The 23286-nt window shown below is 45.0% G+C and overlaps 1 protein-coding gene and 1 long non-coding RNA gene across 5 annotated transcripts in view; both read right to left on the reverse strand.

Annotated features, from left to right (window-relative positions):
- Nucleotides 1-23286, reverse strand: part of CRADD (CASP2 and RIPK1 domain containing adaptor with death domain) — a 222812-nt gene that overhangs the window by 25040 nt on the left and 174486 nt on the right. The gene's annotated exons all lie outside the window — the stretch shown is intronic.
- Nucleotides 5949-9703, reverse strand: LOC106510422. The gene is made up of 2 exons (XR_002344259.1): nucleotides 7601-9703; nucleotides 5949-7427 (listed from the first exon to the last, which is right to left on the reverse strand). It is a non-coding gene; the product is annotated as an uncharacterized LOC106510422 (long non-coding RNA).

Here is a 23286-nt window from a genome sequence, read left to right on the forward strand (position 1 = left end):
TTCTCCGCAAAGCAAGAATGACACCAACCACCTACCCTGCTCTCTGCCTTGAGTGTGGGAGCCACTGCATAAATGTTACTGCCCTTTCCAAACAGTTCTGCTATTAATTATACCCATGACCATAAAATGGTCTCTATGGCATCTCTGCAGCTTGAAATGATTTTCTAGGATAATAGAGCTCCACTCTCAGATGCAGTTGGGCGGGCAGGTGGACTCAGCCCTCTCTCTACCTCCGCTGTATAAGTGCCGACGGCGTTAAGTCAAATTATTCATCATCTTGCTTTCCTCTGTCATTTTGTCATCTTTCCTCCATGCATCCTCCTAGAAGGTACTAAGAGCCCAAGATTTAGATTCAGGAAGGAGTAAGAGGTTTTGTTGAGACTTCCAGGCCTAGAGCATGTGCTTTTATTCACTTTTAATCAAAACCTGTAATGGGCGTTACTGGGTGGTGGCTCAGTTACTAAAAAACAGTCCTGTCTTCTTTGACTCATCCCATCTGCCTACCTCCTTCTAGGAACTGTGTAGCCAAGGCTCCAAGACAGTCCCCAGTGACCCCTGCTCCTGGTATTTATACGCTTTTTGAATCCCCTCCCTCACTGTACAGGGTTGATGGGTGTGACCAATACACTATGGCATGAGTGATGGAACGTAACTTCTGAACTAGTTTTAAGAGATTCTGTCTTGATCTCTCTTTCTTGGATCATTTGCTCTGGGGAAAGCCAGCTGCCATGTTTTGAGAAGCCCTGCGGAGTGGCCTCTGTGATTCTCTCCTAAAGGAAACCCTTCCTCTTCTCTCTCTGCTCATGCTCCCCTCTCCCCAGCGGCACCTATCTCATCATCATCATTATATGAGGTCTTGTCTGACCTCCCCTTGTGCCACGAACAGACGAGTTCTTACTTGGCTTTGAATTCTCAGTGGCTAGCGCAGTGCCCGGCACAGAGCAGTCTCTCAATAAATGCTTGTTGAATAAGCAAATGGGAAGAAGTTTAGTTTTATGTTATAGTCATGCCTCATACATAACTATTTTTTTTCCTTTCGTTCAAGTGTCAACTTTTAACTGCTTTATTGACATGTAACTGGCATACAAAGAACTGCACATATTTAATATGTACATTTTGATGAGTTTGGACATAGGTACACACCTGTGATACCATCATGACAATCACGGTAACAGGTGTTTCAAACACAACACCTTCCAAGTTTCCTCGTGTCCCTATGGGTGTGTTGTAGTTTTTCTGCTTGTGTGTTTTTTATGGGTAAGAGCACCTAACATGAGATCTACCTACCTAAGCTGTGCACATAACAAATTTTGAAGCGTACAAGACAGTCTTGCTACCTATTTGCAGAATGTTGTGTACAGGCCTCTAGAACTTACTCATCCAGCATGACTGACACTTTACACTCATTCATCAACAACTCCCCGTTTCCCCTTCTCCCAGCCCCAGGCAACCACTACTGTATTCTCTGCTTGTATGAATTTGGACTTCAGACACCTTATATAAGTGGAGTAATTCAGCATTTGTCCTTCTGTGACTGGCTTCTTTCACTTAGCATAATGTCTTCCTGGTACATCCATGTTGTTGCAAATGGCAGAGTTTCCTTCTTTATTTAAGGCTAAATAATATTTAAATTCTAAATATCAAAAGTGTAAGGTCTGAAATTTTTTTCAGTAGAAGCCAAATGTAGAAATCTATACTGGACTTCCCAGACATTTAAGATCACCGAATAAGTCTTGTAGAAACACAAGTCTAGAGAAATCTCTTGAACTTTAAAGGTTTCTATTCTGTCTCCAAATTTGCCCTGATAAAATTTTAGTTCTAGCATGTATCACAGAGTGAACCCCTTCTTCATAACTGGAGGACTTTATTTTTCCCTTCTGTGTCTATGTGCCTAATTAGATCATATCCAGGGTTTATCAAATTATACTTAATTAAGCTGAGTTTTTGGCCCCAAAGATGTATTAATTCTAAGTCTCTTATTGTTTTCACTTTGGTTATAACTATTTTTACTCAATTACACAACCTCCCGAGATTGGTGGATATTAATTCCAAAGACTGAGTGGACCCCCACAAAGCAAGAGAACGGAGGGGAAACCACAAATGTCAGTCTGACATTTTGTTGGTCTGCTAAATTTGGATTCTCAGAACTGGGCTAACATTGAGCCAAAGACCCTGGGAAATCTGTTCCCATCTTTCTGGGCACGCCTTTTCCTTTGCTGAAACGCGATTTTTAGAAGTTGATCAGTTGGTTAATATGTAGGTACTAAAAGTTCAAAAACTCAGAAAGAGGCCAAATTCATTTTAATGATGATTAAGAAGAAAAATGAAGCATTACCAGAAGGAAGAAGTATGAATTGACATTATACTCATGCTATATCTAAGAAATTTCTGAAAACAATTAAACCTCGTTCTACAAATTTAGGTACAGCGTGTGTGCATGCACGTGTATACAAAAACAAAACTTCTATATGCAAATTTAGGTGAGCATGTGTGTGTGTGTGTGTATGTATGTATATGCATATACATGCATAGGATATATGCATACAAATATTATATATGTGTGTATGTGCATATACATGCATAGGATATATACATACAAATATTATATATACATATATTTTTACATCACCCACTTCTTTGGTACAGGGTATGGAATTTCATCTCATCCTGGGATAATCTCCCAAGGAGCCATCTTATCAGTGCACGCAGTTCTTTTTAACCAGTTTCTGATGATTAGTCTCAGGGGTAACTTTCTACAATTCACACTGGCTATGACACAGGCTCCTCTACTTAAATTAAACATTCAAATTGAGATCCAGTAGGAAAAACAGTACCTTCTCTTCTGTACATTCCAGTGTCTGCACATGTGGGGGTAGAACATTACATCAGCAGTGGGGAAGCCAAACCTTTTGAAAATCTTCATTCCCCTTCTTCTTCCTAGAAGATTCGTGTGCAACAAACAAAAAGAAGAGGGGCTTTTTTCTTGGAAGCCATAAAAGACTAATTTACTGTTATTTCTGATCGTGGCAGAACACACATAAAACAGGACATGTCTCTAAAAAGCTCTGACATATCTATCAGTCACAATCTTATTTGTGTTCAAAGAAACCAGCCTCAGAAATATTGTTGCTGCCAAAGAAGTATTGTCTGAATTTCTTCTCATTTTCTCCCTGCGAGGATGACATGGGCTTCATCAACTCGTCACCCAAGACAAGATCTGCTGCCTTGGGGCAGACAGGTCTGCAGAGGTTCAATTGACATCATCACCTTGATGTGGTCACAGAGGTATTAGAGGTTGACCAGGCAGCCGTTGGTTAAAACTGATAACCATCTAGAGAAAAGTACACAAAGAGCATCTCTACTTTCTTGGAACTGGGAGTCAGCTTCCCTGGACCCTTTTCCCTTCCCTCCAGCTTCAAAAAAAGGAATTGCTAAATATTCAATTTGGTGTTTGCTTATGGGTAGCTAAACAGGTCTCCTAGTAATGTGTTTGTCTGTACATCTGAGAAGACAGCCTATCACTCAGTCTGAGTGTAACAAAAATAAATCTACCAAAACCAGTGGGGAAAGGAGATTTATCAACAAAGGTCAACTAGGATAAATACCAATTCTGAAAATAAGGTTTTCTGTCAGAGCTATGAGAGCAACTGAAAGGCACTAAGAGATTGTTAGGTCCCAAAGGAGACCTGAAGACCACCTGTCTGGTTGGTCTCCAAATAAAGCAAATTTTTACAGTGTCAGCAAGAGTTTCTTCGTTCCAAACATAGCTTGGGTAGTGGTGGGGGGTGGGGGTGTCAGGCATGCATGTGGGATTGCAAGAGGATCAAATGTTCTTATGCTCCCAAAGTGGTACTTTCTCAATCACAGTCTTAAACTCACTGTTGTTAAGATGACCGTGAAGAATGTTAGAAGAAGAAGAATCAGAAAGCAAAAGAGTGAGCTGCATACTCTCACCCCTAGGCTTGCTCCCTAATATTAGCATCTGTCTAGAACTGTGTACTTTCTTCCCCTGATCTCCAAAGAGACACCTGTTCCAGAGCCAGAGTTAGTATAAGAATAATTGCCTTCAAAGCCCTCCTTTGGGGTGTAGAAACTACCTGTTTTTTTTCTCCTGGGTGATAGATTACATCTGAACTCCAAGAGCATCCCTCTTCCACCTGAATTAAAAAAAAAAAAAAAAGTGGTTCGTTCAAGATGGTGGACTGAGCCAACCCTTCTCCTCCCTCCTAGAGAAATGGGATACATAAAATACAACTAAGTCCCAGTTCTTGGTAGGACTAAATCCTAGAAAATGCTAGGTGAATAGAAACTTAAGAAGTTCTGGGTAGCAGCAGACTTACAGAAATACCAGAAAGCTGAGAAACACAGCTGAAGGAAGGGGCTGCTGGGTGAATAATTCTCTATAAGTTTCTCAGGACGAGTCATCATCTGTCTTATTCATTATTGAAGCCTTCTGCCTTACATGGCTCCTACATATAGAGTGGATACCCAATAGTAATTATTAAATATGAAAATACAGGTTTTCCTTAAGAGAAAAACACCTCAAAGTCAGCAGAATAGGAGTGTATTATGGGATATCAACTGGGGAGCTGAAGCACTGCCAGGCCAGCGCCCCCCAAGTTGCACACTGAGAGGCTAGTTATGTTGTTTGCCCTTGTGCTCTCTAAGTAAAGAACTGGCCATGGGGGGAGCCTCCTAAAATATGGAAAGGGCCAGAGAGAACAGTGAAGCATGGACCAGGTATGACCGAATTGTTAAGTAAGGCAAGGCAACTTGGAACACATGTGAAATCCCCTGAGGTGCTCCAAGGGGATAACATTCCTCACCTGTAATTTAAGGAATGCCTCCAACCTGCTGGTCTACACCCAACCCACCCCCCCATAAAACCTGGGGTACAACACATCTGTCATGTTTAGACATCGCATTCCAGGGGCAGGCCTGGCAAGGGATGTTTGGAAGGGAACCTTAACGAGTGCTCAGGAGGAGTTCCCAATGTGGCTCAATGGAAAAGAATCTGACTAGCATCCATGAGGACACAGGTTCTAATCCGTGGCCCCTCTCAATGGGTTAAGGATCTGGTGTTACTGTGCCTGTGGAGTAGGCCAGCAACTACAGCTCTGAAGCTCTGATTCAACCTCTAGCCTGGGAATCTCCATATGTCATGGGTGTGGCCCTAAAAAGACAAAAAAAAAAAAAAAAAAGTTGCTCAGGAAATGAAACCAGTCACAAACACTGATACATGTACATATGAAAATGACCTTTGAGCCAAACTGATAGGACGAAAACTAAACCAATAGAGAACTGATATCTGGGAAATAAGCCAACATAAGAAGCCAAAGAGAACTTTGAGAATATTTTATTTAGTTCCTGATGTTCAATGGATAGCATGTCCATTAAATGAGTCAGCTGCCATCGAAAAATCAGCAATCACAGAAAAAAAGAAATATATCTTAAAAATTAAAAATGTGATAAACAAATTACAAGACTCATTGTGGAAGATGCACTGCAGAATAGATACAGTTGAAAAGGGAAGTAGTGATTTGGAAGACTAAATCAAGGTATTTTTCCCTAAACATGGAACAAAAAGTCACAGGGAAAAAAAATCAGAGAAAAAAGAAACATAGAAGATTCGGATGAAAAAAAAAATCTGTTTAATAGGAATTATAGGACCTCATGAGGGAAGTGAGACCTGGTCCTTCCCCCAACCCTCTACCCCCCACCTCACCATGCCTCCCAGGAATAGAGTTCCTGTGACCACGTTGCTGAGAAAAGAGTCTGGGGATTCCCACCCCAGTCCCCATGGAGGATTGTTATTTCTGAAGAACTATCTTCAATCATTCTTATCTTTATCCTTTTATATGTGGTGTGTCTTTTATCTGGCTGTTTTTAAGAGATTTTTCTTTATCCTTACTTTTCAGCCATTTAACTGTGATATGAATTTCCTTCTGTTTTTTTTTTTTTTTTTCCCTGCTGGGGTTTATTGGGTTTCTTAGATTTATGGACTGATAATTTTAATCAAATTTGGAAAACTTCAGCCAATCATGTCATTGAATATTTTTTGCCCCATGAGTTCGTCCCTCTCCTTTTGAATAACACATATGTGAGATGGCTTATTTTCCTATAGGTAATCAGGCCCTGTCAATTTTCTTTTTTTTTTTTTTCCTCTTTTCGGTTTGGTATTTTTTGTTGATTTTTCTTCATGTTCCTTGATCTTTCCTTGGGCCATCTCCAAATTGATGTTAATCCCACCCAATGTTTTTTTAAGATTTTATATTTTTTTATTTCAGATACTACCTTTTTCTTTTTTATAGCATTTTAGTATCTTTCCTGAAATCCCCATGTCTTCACATATTAATCCACTTTTGTGTAAATTACTTAATTATAATAGTAATTTGAAGTCTATAGTCTAATTTCAAAATCTGCTTTGACCATGGGTCTCCTTTTATTTTGGGTTTTTCTTTTGGTGTCTTTATTACGGGTCACATTTTTCTGCTTCTTTGTGTGTCTGGTAATTGTTATGGTGCACTGGACATTGTAAATGATACATTGTGGACACTCTCAATTCTATTATCTTCCTCTGAGGAGTATTGAGTTTTGTTCTAGAAGGCAGTTAAATTTCTTGTGGATAACATCACTCCTCTGCAGGCTTGTTTCTGGCTTTTGTTAGGCTAGTTATATTTTATTTTTATCCTTAGTCCTTAGCTCATAGTCTGGAATATGGTCCTTATAACTAAGGCATGATGCTTCTGGCATATCATAGAAATGTAAGACAAATTTATCAAGCCCCTCTAATTTGGGAGATTTTAACTTCAAACTCTTATCGCCTCAGCACCAAGCAGTTGCTGAAATCTCTGTTCAGTTCTTTCAGCCATCCAGCTGTTGTTTTCTGCTCTGCTCCTTGGAGTCCTGCCCTGCGAATTTTCAGTTGAAGAGCGAGCCAAGGTTTTGAGAAGATTTTGCACGTAGATCTGGGGCTCCCCCCACCATCACTCCTAACCTTCTGGGACTTCCCTGCCCCCTTCAATTTCCAGTTGCTCCAGCAGCCTTGCAGTCTGGCCTCTAACTCTTTAGTCCAATAACTTTGTGTTCTGCAGACTAGGGAATGTCTGCAGGAGAAAAACCAGCAACATGCGAATTATATCTCTTCCAGTTTGTGCCTGATTTTGTTCTTCTCTACCACCTTGAAGTATATATATAAAAACCAGAGTTTATAGTTATTATCAGTAGGATGTTTAATCTGATACAAACTACTTCCATTACTTGAAGCTGAAAGACTTTATATATTTTTATACATAAATGAGGTCATGCTATATCTTTTACTTTCTAACATTTTTAAAACCGAACAGTATATTTTAGATAGCATTCTGTGTCAATGTCTATCAACTGACCTTATCTCCTTTGTTTGACATCAGCACTCCACGATAAGCCTGTATAATAAGGATAAACTTATTACTGTAACTGTACTTATTATACTTAAACTGTATAATAAGGAGTTGGGGGGTAGGATTTGACCTCTTTCAGTGTTCTTTGAAAGATACTAAATTACTTTCTTTTGAATGCAACTCCTTGTGAAGACTAGTTATATTGGGGTAGGTACTACCATCATGAATTTAAGCAATCCTCTATCAATGTGCGTTTTGGTTGCTTCAGTTTTCCTTATTACAAGCACTGGTATAATGAAATCCTTGTACATTAATCTTTTGGTCTTTCCTATGGAATCATTATCCTAGGAATGGAGCTGCTGAGTAAAAGAAAATCCATATTTCACAGTTTAAAATATAATTACCAATTATCTCCAATAAAGGCTATATAAATATATACTCTCTAGGAGGAAGCAAGAATGCCTACTTCATAACTTTAACGACCATGGATACTATTCCTTTATATTTTTCCCGTATGTGCAAACCACCCTAATGGCATCTCATAAGAGGGGACTGCCCAGGCCTCTTTTGCTGTCCTCCATTTGATTCTGAGTTATCATCCCTTACAATTTTTCAACATCGTGTCTTGCACTTTGAATTGGACCATCAATGCTTGTGTCTGGGCTTTTCCTAAAAAGCAATCTGGATTCTCATTCCAGGCATGCTTCCTGACTATACCGGTAAAACATCATTTCCAGCTCAACCTGGCCCAGGGCTTTCCTCTCTAGCGTTGTTCCACCGTCACTAGTCACAATTTACCTCATCACCTCATCCCTTTCACATTCTCAAATTCCCTCATTCCCCCCAATCTAAAATAGACAGCTATTCTTTGGGAATTAAGGTCACTGCAATTTGAACTATATGCCTGTAACAACTGGTTCAAAAGTACCTTGTCAGTAAGAAATGCTCTAAAATGTCTCCAAAATGATTGTGGTACTTTCCTTCCCTCCCTTAAACTTTTAAAAAGTAACCACTAAGAGAGCAAATAACATACTGGGACAATTTCCCAGTAAAATATATGTGAAGGAAGAATTAAAAGCACTTTAAAAACAGAAAACTAAACATACACATTTTCCTGTACTTTCTCTGCATTTCCACTAATTGACATAAAGGGATTTTTTTTTTTTTTTTTTAAAGACACAAACCTAAGAAGGAAAAGAGAACTGGAGAGGAAATGACAACCACAGAATGCTGTAAATTAGCAAACAGGAGAAATACAACTGACCTTGCAGAACCAGGAAAGCTTTGTCCCAAAGGAGTAAGCTAGGCTGTAGCCCATTTTCCAATACACATAGATCCCCAAAGTCTCAAGAATTAGAAGCATCAAGGGTTGATGATTCAGGGATAAAGAAAAGGACAGAAGTCTAAGGGGAAGCTAGGAAGCCCTCCCTGACCCCCCCAAAAAAATCCTCTTTCTTCCTTTGTGCAACCAAGTAACAAACTCTCCTACCTCAGCAAAAATGGGGGTTTCTTGAAAGAGTAAGAACCAAAGGTCTCTGAGATGGGGACACCTGGTGTATTTGAAGGCAGAAACAGGAAGCAGGAAAATTAAATATTAAATATTTAAACACACTCCCCTATAGCTCTTGGGCCTTTTCAGCACATGGTTTTTAGAACAATGCAGGATATTAGAAGATTCTCCTCTGAAAAAAATCTGACAAGCCAAAAGAAAAGACCTCAAGATACTGACATTTGGGTTATCTAACTAAACAGCCCAGCCTTATCACCCTGCATGTGCTCAGGGGGTCTCCAAGCCCCACCACAACTCAGAGCTATCGCTAAGCTTTTTAGTGTCCCAATTTAAAATATAAACGATAGCCAAGGATCACCATACTTTTGAAGAAAGCTTCAAACATAAAAGAGTTTAAAAGCAAAGAGATTAAAGTAATTTGATGGTGAAAGAAGGCGAAAACCATCAGAGAAGAAGAGAATATATGGTAAACATGAAGCAATAGGACGTATTTCAAAAGGGCTACTCATAAAATAAAAACACCTTAGAAATGAAAAATACGGCATAAATTAAAAATCCAATAAAAAGTTTGGAAGAAAGATTTGCTAAAACTTCCAAAGGACAACAAAACGACAAAAAATAGCAGAGAAAAGATAACATTTAAGGCCAACCAGGAAGACTGATAATGTCACAGAAAGAGGAAAAGAGAAAACTTGAAAAAATGAAATCACGAAAGAGAGGTGAGATGACTCCATAATGAAAAGGCAGTAGATAACTCCCAAGGCTCAAAAAAAAAATCATTGGCTCAATTTTTTTTTTTTTTTTTTTTTGTCTTTTTGCTATTTCTTGGGCCGCTCCAGGCTAGGAGTCTAATCGGAGCTGTAGCCACAGGCCTACATCACAGCCACAGCAACGCGGGATCCGAGCCGCGTCTGCAACCTACACCACAGCTCACGGCAACGCCAGATCCTTAACCCACTGAGCAAGGGCAGGGACCGAACCCGCAACCTCATGGTTCCTAGTCGGATTCGTTAACCACTGCGCCACGACGGGAACTCCTCAAATATTTTTTTGAATTAGTAAATAAATGAAATAATACTCTTAAACTAAGTCAAATGAAGTCATATTATATGACACCCGTAGGTAGGCAAATGAAGTCATATTACATGACACTTCCTCTAGAATTTGGGGGTCCTGGGTTGCAGGCCTGGGACAGTATATACTACCTGAGTAGAGTAAAGGGCCAGGGCACAGGAAATGGCACCTCGCTGCCAGTGCAGCAGAACTGGCACACTGAACTTCCAGGAACGTTTCCAGGTTACAAGCTGTAACGCGTCGGGCCCACCTTCTCCTCATTTCCACAGTCATTGACTCGCATTCAAAAAAGAGAGCCTTACTGACAGCCTCCACCCTGTCATCCTTGGCTGGAGGTCTTAGATCCAAGGGCTTTCGAGAGCTGGCATCTTAGAGAGAAGGCCTCCAAAGCCAAATAAAGAGTGCAACCGAGTCCCCAAAACGGAAGGCTAATAAAATGAAGGGAACCCAGGACGGGGTCTGAGGCAGTGAGGGGGACTGGGGACCGGAGGGTCCCACAGGAACATTCGAGGCCTCCTTTTTCAGTAGGACCTCACAGCGCGCTGTCTCTTCTCGTTTGTCACAGCGTGGAACTTTTCGTTAGATCGCAAGCTCCGTGAGGACAGGACCTACTCTTCTTTTATGATGATGTCCTCACCTGGGCTCAGCACTGGAAGGTGCTGCCAAGAAAATGTTAAGTTAGTGAACAGATGATTCGGGAAGAGCAGAAAAGTTTGAGGTGGGGCATCAGACGTAGAGCCCATAGACATTTCCTGAGCTAAAAAGAAGAGGGAGCCATGGAGACTTGCTATGGGATGCCAAGAGGCTGCACATGACGAGGAAGGGGTCTTTCCGGATGCCCACTGTGCCTGGAAATGCCAGCAGTTAAGAAACACACGCCTGGGTCTGTGCTCGAGGCACCCCTCGTGAATCTCAACACTGGCGCCATTCCTGCCAAGGCAAGTCCTGCGTTAGTGACATGGGAGGTCACCGCAGTGGGAGAGCTGCTTCGTTCACAGGCAACGGGGCTGGAAAGGTTTTCACTGGGGAGCCCAAACTTTGGGTTGACCAAAGCAACCTCACACCATCTTTGCCGGAATTAATAAACTCAGATGTAGGTAGGTCCTTTCCCAATAATGTGGATGGGTTTGGAAGGCAGGCACGGTCATCGAAAAAGGGCAGGAGGGGAGTTCCTGTTGTGGCGCAGTGGTTATTGAATCCGACTAGGAACCATGAGGTTGCGGGTTCGATCCCTGGCCTTGCTCAGTGGGTTAACAATCTGGCGTTGCCGTGAGCTGTGGTATAGCCGCAGATGTGGCTCTGGTGTAGACCGGTGGCTACAGCTCCGATTAGACCCCTATCCGGGGAACCTCCATATGCCGTGGGAGCGGCCCTAGAAAAGGTAAAAAGACAAAAAAAAAAAAAAAAAAAAGAAGAAAAGAAAAGAAAGAAAGAAAAAGGGCAGGAGGATGCTTCCTCAGGAGGTAGAGTAGGTTCATGACGTGTCACTTAAAAATAATATTGGAGTCTGTTTGGTCGGGACGGGAAGGCTTTGAGGCAGGGAGAGAGAACAACGAGGATTTTTGGTGAAGTGAAGAAGCTCGGATTGCATTTGGCTGAATAACGCCAGAATACCCAGATACTAAGACAGCTTCTTGGTACTGCCCCCCTACTTGGGGGAGAAAGAACATCTCAATCGTTTATCTAAAATCAGTGTTGCCAGGGATGGGATGCGGACTTCCCCTGCTCAGAGGAAGGGGACAGGGCTCTTCTCAAAGAGAATCTGGCTTTTCCTAGACTTTCTCATGCCAAAGGCTATCAGAAGGTAATGAATAGAGCTCTTTTCCTTCAGCCGATGAGACAAATACCCTATTCAAAAGCCCATGTCCTGCTCTGCCCAGAGACTGTCTCAGCCAGGATTATTTTGGCTTTGGACGAAATCCCAAGGGGCAGAAACGGCAACGTCACTTTGCTGTGTTATTTCATGTGACTTTAGGGCTGGCATCAGGCAGAAGCTACCAAAGATCATCTATTTGATGAATGTCACCCGTGCTGTCTCTGTCATTGTGAGGGGTGAGAGCCGCTGACATTTCGGCAGGTGAGCTGGGACCATTTCAGCATGAGATGGAAACAGCCATGCTGAGGTCCTCGGCAGCACTCAGAGGATTAGAAACGCCACTCGATGGGCCTCAGTTCCACTCTGACACTGGGATGTATGACCTTGGCTGGGTGAGTTGACTTCCTTGAGCATCCGTTTGCTGAGCTGTCAAGTAAGGGAAATCAGGCTAAAATCCCGACTCTTACGGTTGTCAGAGGATGAAGTGACCCAAGACACTTAAATCCCCTTCCGGGAGCCTGGCTCCTAACAGATGCTCCACCAGCACTGCTTCCCTCCCTGTCCTCCCTCCCCTGCCCCTCTGCTCGCTTTTGTGGATGCGGTGTTCCTGCGGAAAGAGTCAGCTGAGACGGAGCAGGAACTGAGGTACCTGGCCATGTCTAGCGTGCCTTACGCAAACACCAGGATGCGTCTCGGGGCGGCCCGTGACTGAGGAGGGGGTAGGGGTCATCATCCGGGGTTACCTGGTCTAGAAGAGCCCTTCGGGGCTGGGAACTGTAAGGGCACCCCCTTGTGGAGCCAGGGATGCTCTGTTTCAGCATCTGCCGCTGCCTGGTGGGGACAGCTGAGCATCGAGGATGTGGAATGTCCCACGTGGCGGCCCAGCATCTGTTGGTTCACTCTTTCAACAAATGTTGAGAACCTGAGTATGAGACAGACGTCATCCATTCATCATCCATGCCGGACACTGTTGAAGCACTTTACAAACACTATCTGCCCGACTCCCCAGAACAGTGCTGGGAGGTTGGTATCATTACAACACTATCTCAGAGGTAATGAAACTGAGGAACAGACGAGTTACAGAAGTTGCCCAAGAAACGTGTATGTAAGACTTTTGGGGCTCAGTGAGAGAAGTGTTTGTGGGACCCCATGGTTTGTCTAGTGGAGAGAGGTAAGCATCCATTCCTTTGTTCATGCTCTCGTTCACTCACTGAGACTTTCATCAAGCATGAAGCGTGTGCCAGACTTTGCATTAGGAAAGGTGGGGACACAGACATGGGTCTGTCCTCACAGAGCCGCAATCCTAGGAGGGACAGGCCAAGGAAGCCTCGTTTCATCCTTTGACGTTGCAACCAGCAAAGAGACAGCTGACTTGGGTCAGGGATGCCAGTGGAAGAGGTTTCTTCATATAAAATGAAAAAGAAAACAAAACAAATGACCTTTATGGGGCATTCAACATGTGGCCTTTGCCCTTATAAGGCCCAAGCTAAGGATTCCATCAAGTGCACTTGTTTAGACCTTCATGGTTCAGAAGAGAAAATGCGTCCACATCAAAGACCCAAAAGGTCCTCAGCCACGAGCACGGCCCCGTGTTCCTGAACTTCATGTGCGTATCACAAATGAAGAATATTTTGTAGGAGGTGTTAGGCATTTATTTTTATGTTTAAATAACATTTAATAAATAATGCGGACCCATTATTTCAAACATACTACTGCTTAAAGAAAAAAAAACTTAAAGTGCGTTAATAACCAAAAAAGAAAAAAAAAAATGGCACGGGTAGTACTTTACAAATTAAAAGCCATCAGGAGTTCCCATCGTGGCGCAGCGGAAACGAATCCCACTAGGAATCACGAGGTTGCAGGTTCGATCCCTGGCCTTGCTCAGTGGGTTAAGGATCCGGCATTGCCGTGGGCTGTGGTATCGTGTAGGTCAACAGATGTGGCTCGGATCTGGCGTTGCTGTGGCTGTGGTGTAGGCAAGCAGCTACAGCTCCAATTAGACCCCTAGCCTGGGAACCTCCATGTGCCGCGGGCATGGCCCTAAAAAGACAAAAAATAAATAAATAATTTAAATAAATACATAAGTAAGTAAAAGCCATCTAAGTGGTACTCAAATGACCAGAGTTTGGGAAGCGCACAGTGATTCTCACTGGGGTCATTCCTGGCAGTTGGGGTGAGGCAGCTCTTCATTGTGTTGGGCTCCTGCCCACATGGCCTGCTGATGCCTCAGAGCCTCACTGCCCACTCCAAGGTCGAGTACCTCCAACAATGCATGGTGATAAGTCCCCACAAAAAAGGCCTCCAAACATTTCTAAATGCCACCGGGTGGAAGGCTGGGGGGCTCTGGCCCCATTCCTGGTTGGGAACCACTGCTAAACTCAAGTTAATGACTTGCTGGAGGCCTCCTTGGAAAAACAAGCTCTTTTCAGACATTTTAAAAATAGAACGAAGGGAGATAAAAGTCAAGTTCAATTACCAAGTGGCTTAGTGGGGAGGGGTGGGGGAAGACCGGGTGAGGATGGGCCCAGAGTAAGCAAATGAGAACACAAATGAGAGACAGCAGAGACAAAGAACGTCCTGGCAAGAGTGGGGACAAAAAAAAAAAAACCCCAGGGCTGCAGACAGAGGCTTCCTGGTTTGGAGCTGCTGTTATGAGGCAAGACCCGTTCCTTCCTTCTTGTCTTACAGGTGCCATCTGGCACCTGACAATGACCAGACAGAGGGCCTGTTGCCCACTGACAACGCGGCAGTACAACGTACTGCCTGAACTACATGCAGTGTGACACCAAGCCAGGAAGATATTTGGCTAGGATCAAATGACGAAAACTGTGACAGACTTATCCACCATTAAAGAAGGGAAGAAGGTCCCAGAAAACCCCAAGTCTCTTTCCAGGTGACCCCCAATGTGCCGCTAACAGTGAGAGTGAATTGAGAGGAGGAGGATAAATTGATGCTGTTTGGACACCACCCGAGACACCTTCTCACCCTTTGAAAATTCTGGTTATTTTTGGTACCTCTGAGCCCCTGGCTTTCCCAGCACACTCTGAGGTTGAGTGTCCTCTACCTCGGTCTGTCTGTAGAACAAATCTTTCCCAAGTTGTTAATAAGTGGCGTCATGGGAAAAAGTTTCAGGGTCAACGAAGTTTGGGAAAGAGCTCACATTTCCCAAATTGTGGAGATTCACAATGTACACTGGCACCTTGAGGTCTTAAGAAGAACTCTGTTTCTTGGTAATTTAAAAGGTGAAATACAAACTTCTCACCTGGCTTTTTGAAAAAATTTATTATTATTATTGATTTTTTTGTCTTTTAGGGCCACATCTGCAGCATATGGAAGTTCCCATGGAGGGGCTGAATCAGAGCTGCAGCTGCCCAGCCGTGTCTGTGGCCTACACCACAGCTCATGGCAATGCTGGATCCTTAACCCACTGAGTGACGCCAGGATCGTACCTGCAACCTCATGGATGCTCCTCAGATTCATTTCCGTTGAGCCATTATGGGAACTCCGCTCCATCGCCTGGTTTTAAAAGTCACCTGACTTGGAGTTCCCGTTGTGGCTCAGTGGTTAACAAATCCGACTAGGAACCATGAGGTTGGGGTTCAATCCCTGGCCTTGCTCAGTGGGTTGGGGATCCAGCATTGCCATGAGCTGTGGTGTAGTTTGCAGATGTGGCTCGGATCCCGCATTGCTATGGCTGTGGTGTAGGCCAGTGGCTACGGCTCCGATTAGATTCCCAGCCTGGGAACCTCCACATGCCGTGGGAGCGGCCCAAGAAATGGCAAAAAGACAAAAAAAAAGAAAAGAAAAGAAAGAGTCACCTGACTTGCCCTACTTTCTCCAACCGATGTAATTTTCCTGGGAGGCAGACCCATCACTCCTGCTCCTGTGTCCGTGAGATCCATCCGTACTTCCGAGCTTCTCTCATGCTCTTCCTTCCTCTCGAAACACCTTTCCCAGGCCCTCCTCTGACTCTACCCTTCTGTCAAGCCCTCGCTCAGGATTCGTGTCCTTACTACGGCTCCCCCCAGTGAACTTTCTCTTTACTGTAAGTTTCTCAGAACTGTATCTGTAACAGGGGGGTCACGTCATTGTTGCCTAGGTGTGTAATACTGCCTGAGATTATTGTCTGGGTGTGTGCTGTGTGCCGTCTGTAAGCAGCTTTACTTCTTTTCAGCTTCTCATGGGAGCCTGTGACTGTCCCAGGAACCTGTGGGTCTTCTAGAGAAAACACTTCTTAATACTTATCCTGGTGGATGTGCCAATGGCTGGGTTTGTTCCCTTATGATACTGCTCACCCTCTCTGTGTCTCACTGAATTAGCGACGACTGGGTCATGATTGCACATGTGTATTCACGCTTTACTCCGACATTCCTCAAATTAAAGTGTCTGCCACAGGAGATTCTCTCTAAAAGCAGGTAACTGTTGGGAGTATTCCAAATCGAAGTTAAGAATGTGCTCCTGGAAGTGGAAGTTGACCTATTACCTGCATGAACATGAAGAATTTATTTTTAATATATTCCCTAGCTCCCCTCCCCACAACCCCCCCCTTTTCCCATGGTCTTTTTCACATCAGTTCATCGTGATTCCATCTTCCCACTTATTAAGGACACAAATGGAAAGATGTCTTGTCCAATCCACCAGCAAATCCATTCAGCTGCATCTTCGCGATGTGTTCAGTCTGGCTGCTGCCCACCAGCCACGTCACAGGCTGTGTCCCCCGGAAGCTGACTCTGAGATGGCGCTGCGGCCGCAGGAAAGCGTGCTCCTGGGCTCAACACCTGTCAAAGGGAGAGCAGGAGGCGTGGAGAGAGGGAGAAGTGGCGCTGTGACCCGTCACGCCAGACGACAGCCTGAGCTGACTCCGCGAGGAGCTCTGAGCTGGGGTGGCCTCTGGGAACCGTCCTGAGCCGAGCGAGGAGCCAGGCCTTCGTATGCTCATCCACAAGGCACCACACACAGGCTGCCCCAGGAAGGGGGAGTGCCACCAGGCAGGACGGCTCTCCTCAGAGAAGGCCACGCTTAAGAGAGCTGACAGTCAAAGGCCTTTTGCTGGAGACTCCCAGCTGCTGTAGGAGTAAGTCTTTCTTTCCAGAAGGGGGTTTGAGCAGCAGAGCACACGCCCATGTGCTGGCCTTGACCATCCTGATCCAAGCCCCTGCCTTCTCAGGATTAGGGCAGTTGTCTCTGCCTGGTTTCCCTGCTTCGGTCCTCTTAAAACGTCAGCTAGAGTGATCCTTTGCATATAGGAGTTAGATGATGTCGCTGCCTGCCGAAAGCCATGATGTCACCGCCTGTCGAAAGCCATGATGTCACTACCTCCCGAAAGCCACCCTGTAGCTCCCCATCTCATCCTGAGTAAGAACTGAAGTCATCAGAGTGGCCCGTCGGACCCCACCCTGTCTTCCCACGGCTCTCTGACTTCAGCCCCACTGCATGTTGGCCACTCGGAACCCCCTGTCATTCTTCGAAATGTTAGGTAAGTGCCCATCCCAAACCTTCCCCTTTTACTTTTCTTTCTGCCCAAAATGCTCTCTTGGGCCTCAACATGGCTCTTCCTCGCCTTCGTCAGGCTTTCACCCTTGTCCACCTTCAGCTCAGCCCCTGGCTCTCCCTGGTCCCTTCGTTGCATGCTTTTCCTCCAGAGCAAGGAGCTCTACAAGCAGATAAATCTGGCACCGTGGCACTGACTGCTGTATCCTGACTGTCTATATCCATGCCTGGCACATAACAGGTGCTCAGAAAAATATATGTTGCATGAATTTCTGTAAGTTACAAAAAGGGTTTCCATGATTGGCTGAAATTGACAATCGTTCCGTGAGTTCCCTGGGTCTCTAAGAAACCGTAAGAGCTTTTATTCCTTTCCTTTTGTGAAGCTTTGGTCCAGCAGGTCGTCTGGGTTTCTTTACTCCTATACAAGGAGGAGCAGCTTAAATGTCTTTTCTAAAACAGGCCATCTAAATGCCGGAATTCTGATTGTTATCTCATATCCAACCTTATAAAAATTTTTTTTTTTTTTTTGGTTCGGATTTGCTTTAGGTTCCTAGAGGTCCAAGAAGATGTGGCTTTTGACAACGAAGACGTTTATCTGAGTCCTGTGCCCCCAGAAAGCAGTGGTGGTTAAGAAATCCCTCAGGCTTTTTGTTCCAAGATACAGCGAACCACCGCAGAGGCCAAGCCCACCTTCCCATATTCTGAGATAAGACCCACCTCTGTCCTTTCTCAGGAGCCCACAAGATCTGTGGATGCCTCCCTCGTGCAGTGGCCTCTATGAAACCCAGGCCTCCTCCTTGTTCTTTGAGACATTTCTCATGAATACGTGTCCCCCTATTGCAAAATTATACCCCAAATGCCTGGTGTATGTTTTTCTTCCATATTTTCGAAAGAGGGGACTTGGGTTTGGAGGATTTATTTGCAGCCTCCAAGATAGTAGCCATTGGAAAATCAGCCGCTGACAAGAGTAAGTGACAAAATAACTTGACAACAGACCACAGACAACCAAAGGGTCCACTCCCACAGCAGAAAGCCAGCGGGGAGCTCAGCTTCCGGGAGGGAGTAATCACCACTTCCAGAGGCTGCTGACAGAAACTTGACTCAGGGAGCTGGTGGCACAAAAAGGTACTCTTGCAAGTACTTTCTGAGTCTATGAAGTAGCTGTGGCTCTATCGAATGTCCTGCTGGAATCAACTCTGCAATGCGCTGGAACCAAAGGCTCAGTCCTTCCCTGCCTAGGGTCTCTGGGTCTAAGGAAATGGGGAGGGGCAGGTCGTTCCTCACAACTAGAGACCGTCGCACACGATCGGTTTGCAAGCTCTTACCTTTCCAAGAGGTGGGTCCAAGGGGGCCAGCAGCCTGCCCTCCCACAGGGCGGAAGATCAAGGTTTAGACAAGTGGCTTCACCTTTAGTCCCATACCTTGGTCAGCCCTTCATACTGAGCTCACGTTCTAGTGCAACCCAACAGGAACATGTGGCTTCGTTCCATTGGATACGAAGCCTCCAAATACTCCACAAAAGCAAAAAACGATCCGCCGACCTAGCTGCGGATGAAGTCTGGTGCCAGGGGCCCATTTATGATGGACAGACTTAGGGTTTTGGGGGTGAGTGTCTGGATTCAAATGTACTGGGAATCCCCTAAAAATTATACGCCAAATATTGTGTGTGTGTGTGTGTGTGTGTGTGCATATGTCCACTTTTTAGAGAATAGTTCCATAGTCTTTGCACATCTTAAAGGGACCCGTGCCCCCTGCATGGATAAGAACTATGACCTATTACAGAAATTCTGGGCCTTCAAAGGAATATTCCCTTGACAGAGCCCCCTCATTCTTGGCCAGGACACAACCTGGAGCACAAGTTCAGCACCAGTCTATGAAGGGGCTTACTTACTTCAGTTGTAGGCACTCAGTCTTCTCCTGGGATTAGCAATGAGCCGATGAGTCATGCCAAAGACCTTGGCATCAGCGAAGTCTCGATTAAATCAATGTGACCCCTAGAACCTGATGAAAGGAAGGTGATAGGACCAAATCCAACCCACTTGATATTGTCCGTTAGGGCTGCTAATAACAAAATGCTATAGACTGAGTAGCTTATAAACAGCAAAAATGTATTGCTCACAGTTACAAAGGCTAGGAAGTTCAAGATCAAGGCACCAGCATGGTCCTGTTCCGGTGAAGGCCCTCTCTGCTTCAGAGCTGGAGCCTTCTCACTGTGTCCCCACAGAGCAGGAGGGGCTGGGGAGCTCTGTGAGGTCCCTCCAGGAGGGCTACTCCCTGGGAGTCTGGTCACCTCCCAAAGGCCCCAGCTCCTAAAATCCTCATCTTTGGGGGTTAAGATTTCAACGTGTGAATTCTGGAGGGACACAGAACTGATATTGTCCACCAATATTCTCTAATAAGACGGCGATTTGATGGAGTTCCCGTCATGGCTCAGTGGTTAACGAATCCGACTAGGAACCATGAGGCTGTGGGTTGATCCCTGGCTTGCTCGGTGGGTTAATGATCCGGCGTTGCCATGAGCTGTGGTGTGGGTTGCAGATGTGGCTCGGATCCGCGTTGCTGTGGCTCTGGTATGGCCGGCGGCTACAACTCCGATTAGACCCCTAGCCTGGGAACCTCCATATGCCACGGGAGCAGCCCTAGAAAGGGCAAAAAGACAAAAAAAAAAAAAAAAAAAAAAAAAAGACTGCGATTTGACACCCAAACCAGCAATGACTAGAGACAGAATATGAAAATGAAATGGAAATACATGCATATTACCAAGATGTTGAGTCCAATTTTTTTAAGTCCTGAAACCTGGATTTCATGGTCTATGGTTTAAATTAATAATAGCTTTTAGAATTATTGCCAGATATTCTGCATAATTTTAACAGACAAGGCTTAATTGGCTCACTGAACCGTGTCTTTGTGAGACTTTAATTTTCCTATAAAAACAGTAAAAGCCAGTAAGATAGACATCCGTGTTCTTCTAAGCTATTTACAGTTCTAAGAAGTAAACAGGCAGTTATTACATTAAAAACATTCCTTGTATGCCAGCAACATCTAATTTTAACCTGTGGGGCTTTTAGAGAAAGAACTAAGAGCAGGAGCTGGTACAAAGAGCCCCCAAATATCTAAAACGTGAAACCTGATCTGATCCCGCTGTGGTTAAAGAAGCCACCTACATTTCAATAGCATCACTGTCTTGATGTAACAGCAGAGATACTACGGGCCACTTAGTCTACTAATAAGATCCTCTTAGTTTCGAAATTACTTTGAGAGAGCATCTTGAAGGCATCCTAGACCCATGGCAGGAAGTGCCATTTGTCAAACTCGAAGTAAGATACATTTAAGTGGCATTCTCGTATTCCTATGCAGTAACTCCCCTTAAAGGGACCAACATACTAACTTGGGCAGAACGTACTAAAGCTCAGAAAGTGTCACCTCCTCTGCAGCCAACCTAACTGCTCCCTCCTCTGGGCTGGCCAAACAGTATCAGAGCGGCTGGCTGTTGTATTTGTCTTCCCAACAGGCTGAGAGCCTGCAGGGCGGGGACCACGTCGTCCTTCTCTTTTTGTATTTCTGGTAGCCTACTCCAATTGCTGGCTTGCTGATGGCAGGGATTCATTTTATGACAGCCAAGGGTTAGATCAGAATCCCATTCCCACTCTGAATATGCTCTGAAGTGTGTTTACCAATTCATACTCCTTGTCTTTAGAGTCCTGGTAAAAGGACGGAAGGAACTCCTACTTTCTATTTTCATACGCAAATCACAGCAGGAAAAGGGATTCCAACCCTCACCCTTCTCAGGGCCCCATGGGGTGAAGAATATTAGAAAAACTCTGACAGCTCAAATAATTCAACTCAGTGATTCAGCAAAACATTTTCCTGCGCCAGGCAATGGTCTAAGCTTTCATCTCACGGCGTCCTCGCTGTAAGCTCAGTCCTGCTATGGTGCACGTTACATATGAGGAAACTGGCACTGACAAAGGGAGAACTGGCCCAGGACAGGGAACCTCACGCAAGCCTTCCCCGTGCCTCTCGCCTCTGAAATAAGGCAGCGAATCCTTCCTCCTCTGTGACCCCCCAGACTCACTACGCGGGCGTGGACCACATCCGCTCATACTGTGACCAGAGATCCATGTGGGTCTCCACGGCCAAACAGCGAGTTCCTGGAGGACCTGGACTGTGTTCACTGGCAGCTTTGGCTTCCCAACTTGGCAGAGTCACTGGCTTGCCAGAGCTTCCCGGGAGGTGTCTGCAGAACAGGTGACCCAGGGAGTCTCTTTCCAAAACTACCACTTCTGGAGAATTCCCCCAGGAAAGAGAGGAAAACAGACTCATCCTACTGCTTCAGTCGCCTGCATGCCCGCACGCACGCACGCGTGTGTGTGTGTGTGTGTGTGTGTGTGTGTGTGTGTGTGTGTGTGTGCAAGACCTCCCCGCTCCACCCCCTTGCAGAAACTTCCACAGTTCATCACTGAGGCTTGGGGAAACCAAGTGGCATTTCCAATCAACTCCCTATATTTGCTTGAGCAAAAATAATTTTGAAAATAACCTTTTAAACATTGTAGAAAGTCAAAGAAGTTTTTAAAAAATGTGTTACTTTACACCAAGCAAATCTACTTCTAGGCATTTACCCTAAGAACCTTCATGGCTATGTGCCCAGAGGCCATGCATACGAAACCCTACAGGGCTGAGCAGGTGTGTAGCGGGCAGAGCAGCTGGGCAGGCATGTGCACCCTGTGGGTGGTAGGGGTGGTGGCAGCTAGAATGGGCCAGCCCATTATTGCCATGGGATAGGGGGATCCAGAACAGCCAAGCTTTGTTTTCCCATAGGGCCCCAGAAATCCCAGTTTTAAAATACTGGCTGCGGTAGACTGGGCAAAACAGGCCTAAGTTCACCCCCCCTCTCTCTACGCCCTCTCACTCTGACCCTTCAGCCAACAGGGTATTAGCAAAAGAAGCTTGAAAAGTCCTGCGCACTCAGGCTTTTGCCTTCTTGCTGCCCATGGAACCCCAGCCACTGCCGCCAAGTGAAGAAGGTGAGGCAAACGTTATGGGTAGAGATGGGTGGTCTAGACACCTCTGCTGCCCCAGGCAACAGTGTACCACGTGCCAGACATGGTACGAGTGACCCCATCCTAATCATCTCTCCTCAGCCGGCCCACTAACTCACCACAGAGGCGTGAGAGCCCAGCACAGACCAGTGGGCTGGCCCGGATCACAACAATCCAGCTGGTTCCCACAATCGGGAGCTAAGTTTTCAGCCAATACATGCTGGGCTGGCTTGCTATATAACAAAAGCTCATTAATCACAAAATTCATATCAGTTTGGAGCTAGACAAAGGAGGGTCCAGTTCATTGTAACCTCTGGTGAATATAAATATTTAACAAGGACTTTCCTTGCATTCCTGTTAAAATAGTGAAAAACAAAGACCCCCTTAATGATCCATCGACATAATAGGAAGGTGGTTACCTAGCGCTGGCACATGCACATGCTGGAAAGGATGCCACCACTAGACCAGCAGCTACACACAGATCAGATTCGGCGTCCCAACAGCTTGGTATCTGTAGGTACAATCCTGCTGTCCCCCAAATACTACTCTTGTTGGAACAGAACACTGAGCTGAGTGGGTCACCCAGAGCCGTGGAGAGGGCCTCGTGCTCTAAGAACAAGATTAAAAACTCAGAGTAAAGCCCAGAACATTCATGGGAATGCACTCAACTGTGCTTTTTGAGGATCTAAGAGTGCACAGTGGGGACAGGAAACAGCTCTGCTCAAGTAAGGACACGTCTCTAAAGGGGACCAGGCGAAAGGTGGAATTACGGCGGACGTTCTGACAGCAAAAAGACATTGCCATACTTCGTAGCTACCATCTTTTAAGTTCTTCAAATATTCTGCTAAAAATTAGAGGACTTGAAAGTGCGCTCCAAACACAAAGGATGTTGAAAATGCTGGCAGAGAAAAACCTTGGACGATATGTAAAGATAGTTACAAGCTACGTAAAAGAAGCCGATTGTCAAACAACGTG

Source organism: Sus scrofa, chromosome 5, assembly GCF_000003025.6.
Source record: "Sus scrofa isolate TJ Tabasco breed Duroc chromosome 5, Sscrofa11.1, whole genome shotgun sequence".
NCBI classification, from domain to species: Eukaryota; Metazoa; Chordata; class Mammalia; order Artiodactyla; family Suidae; genus Sus; species Sus scrofa.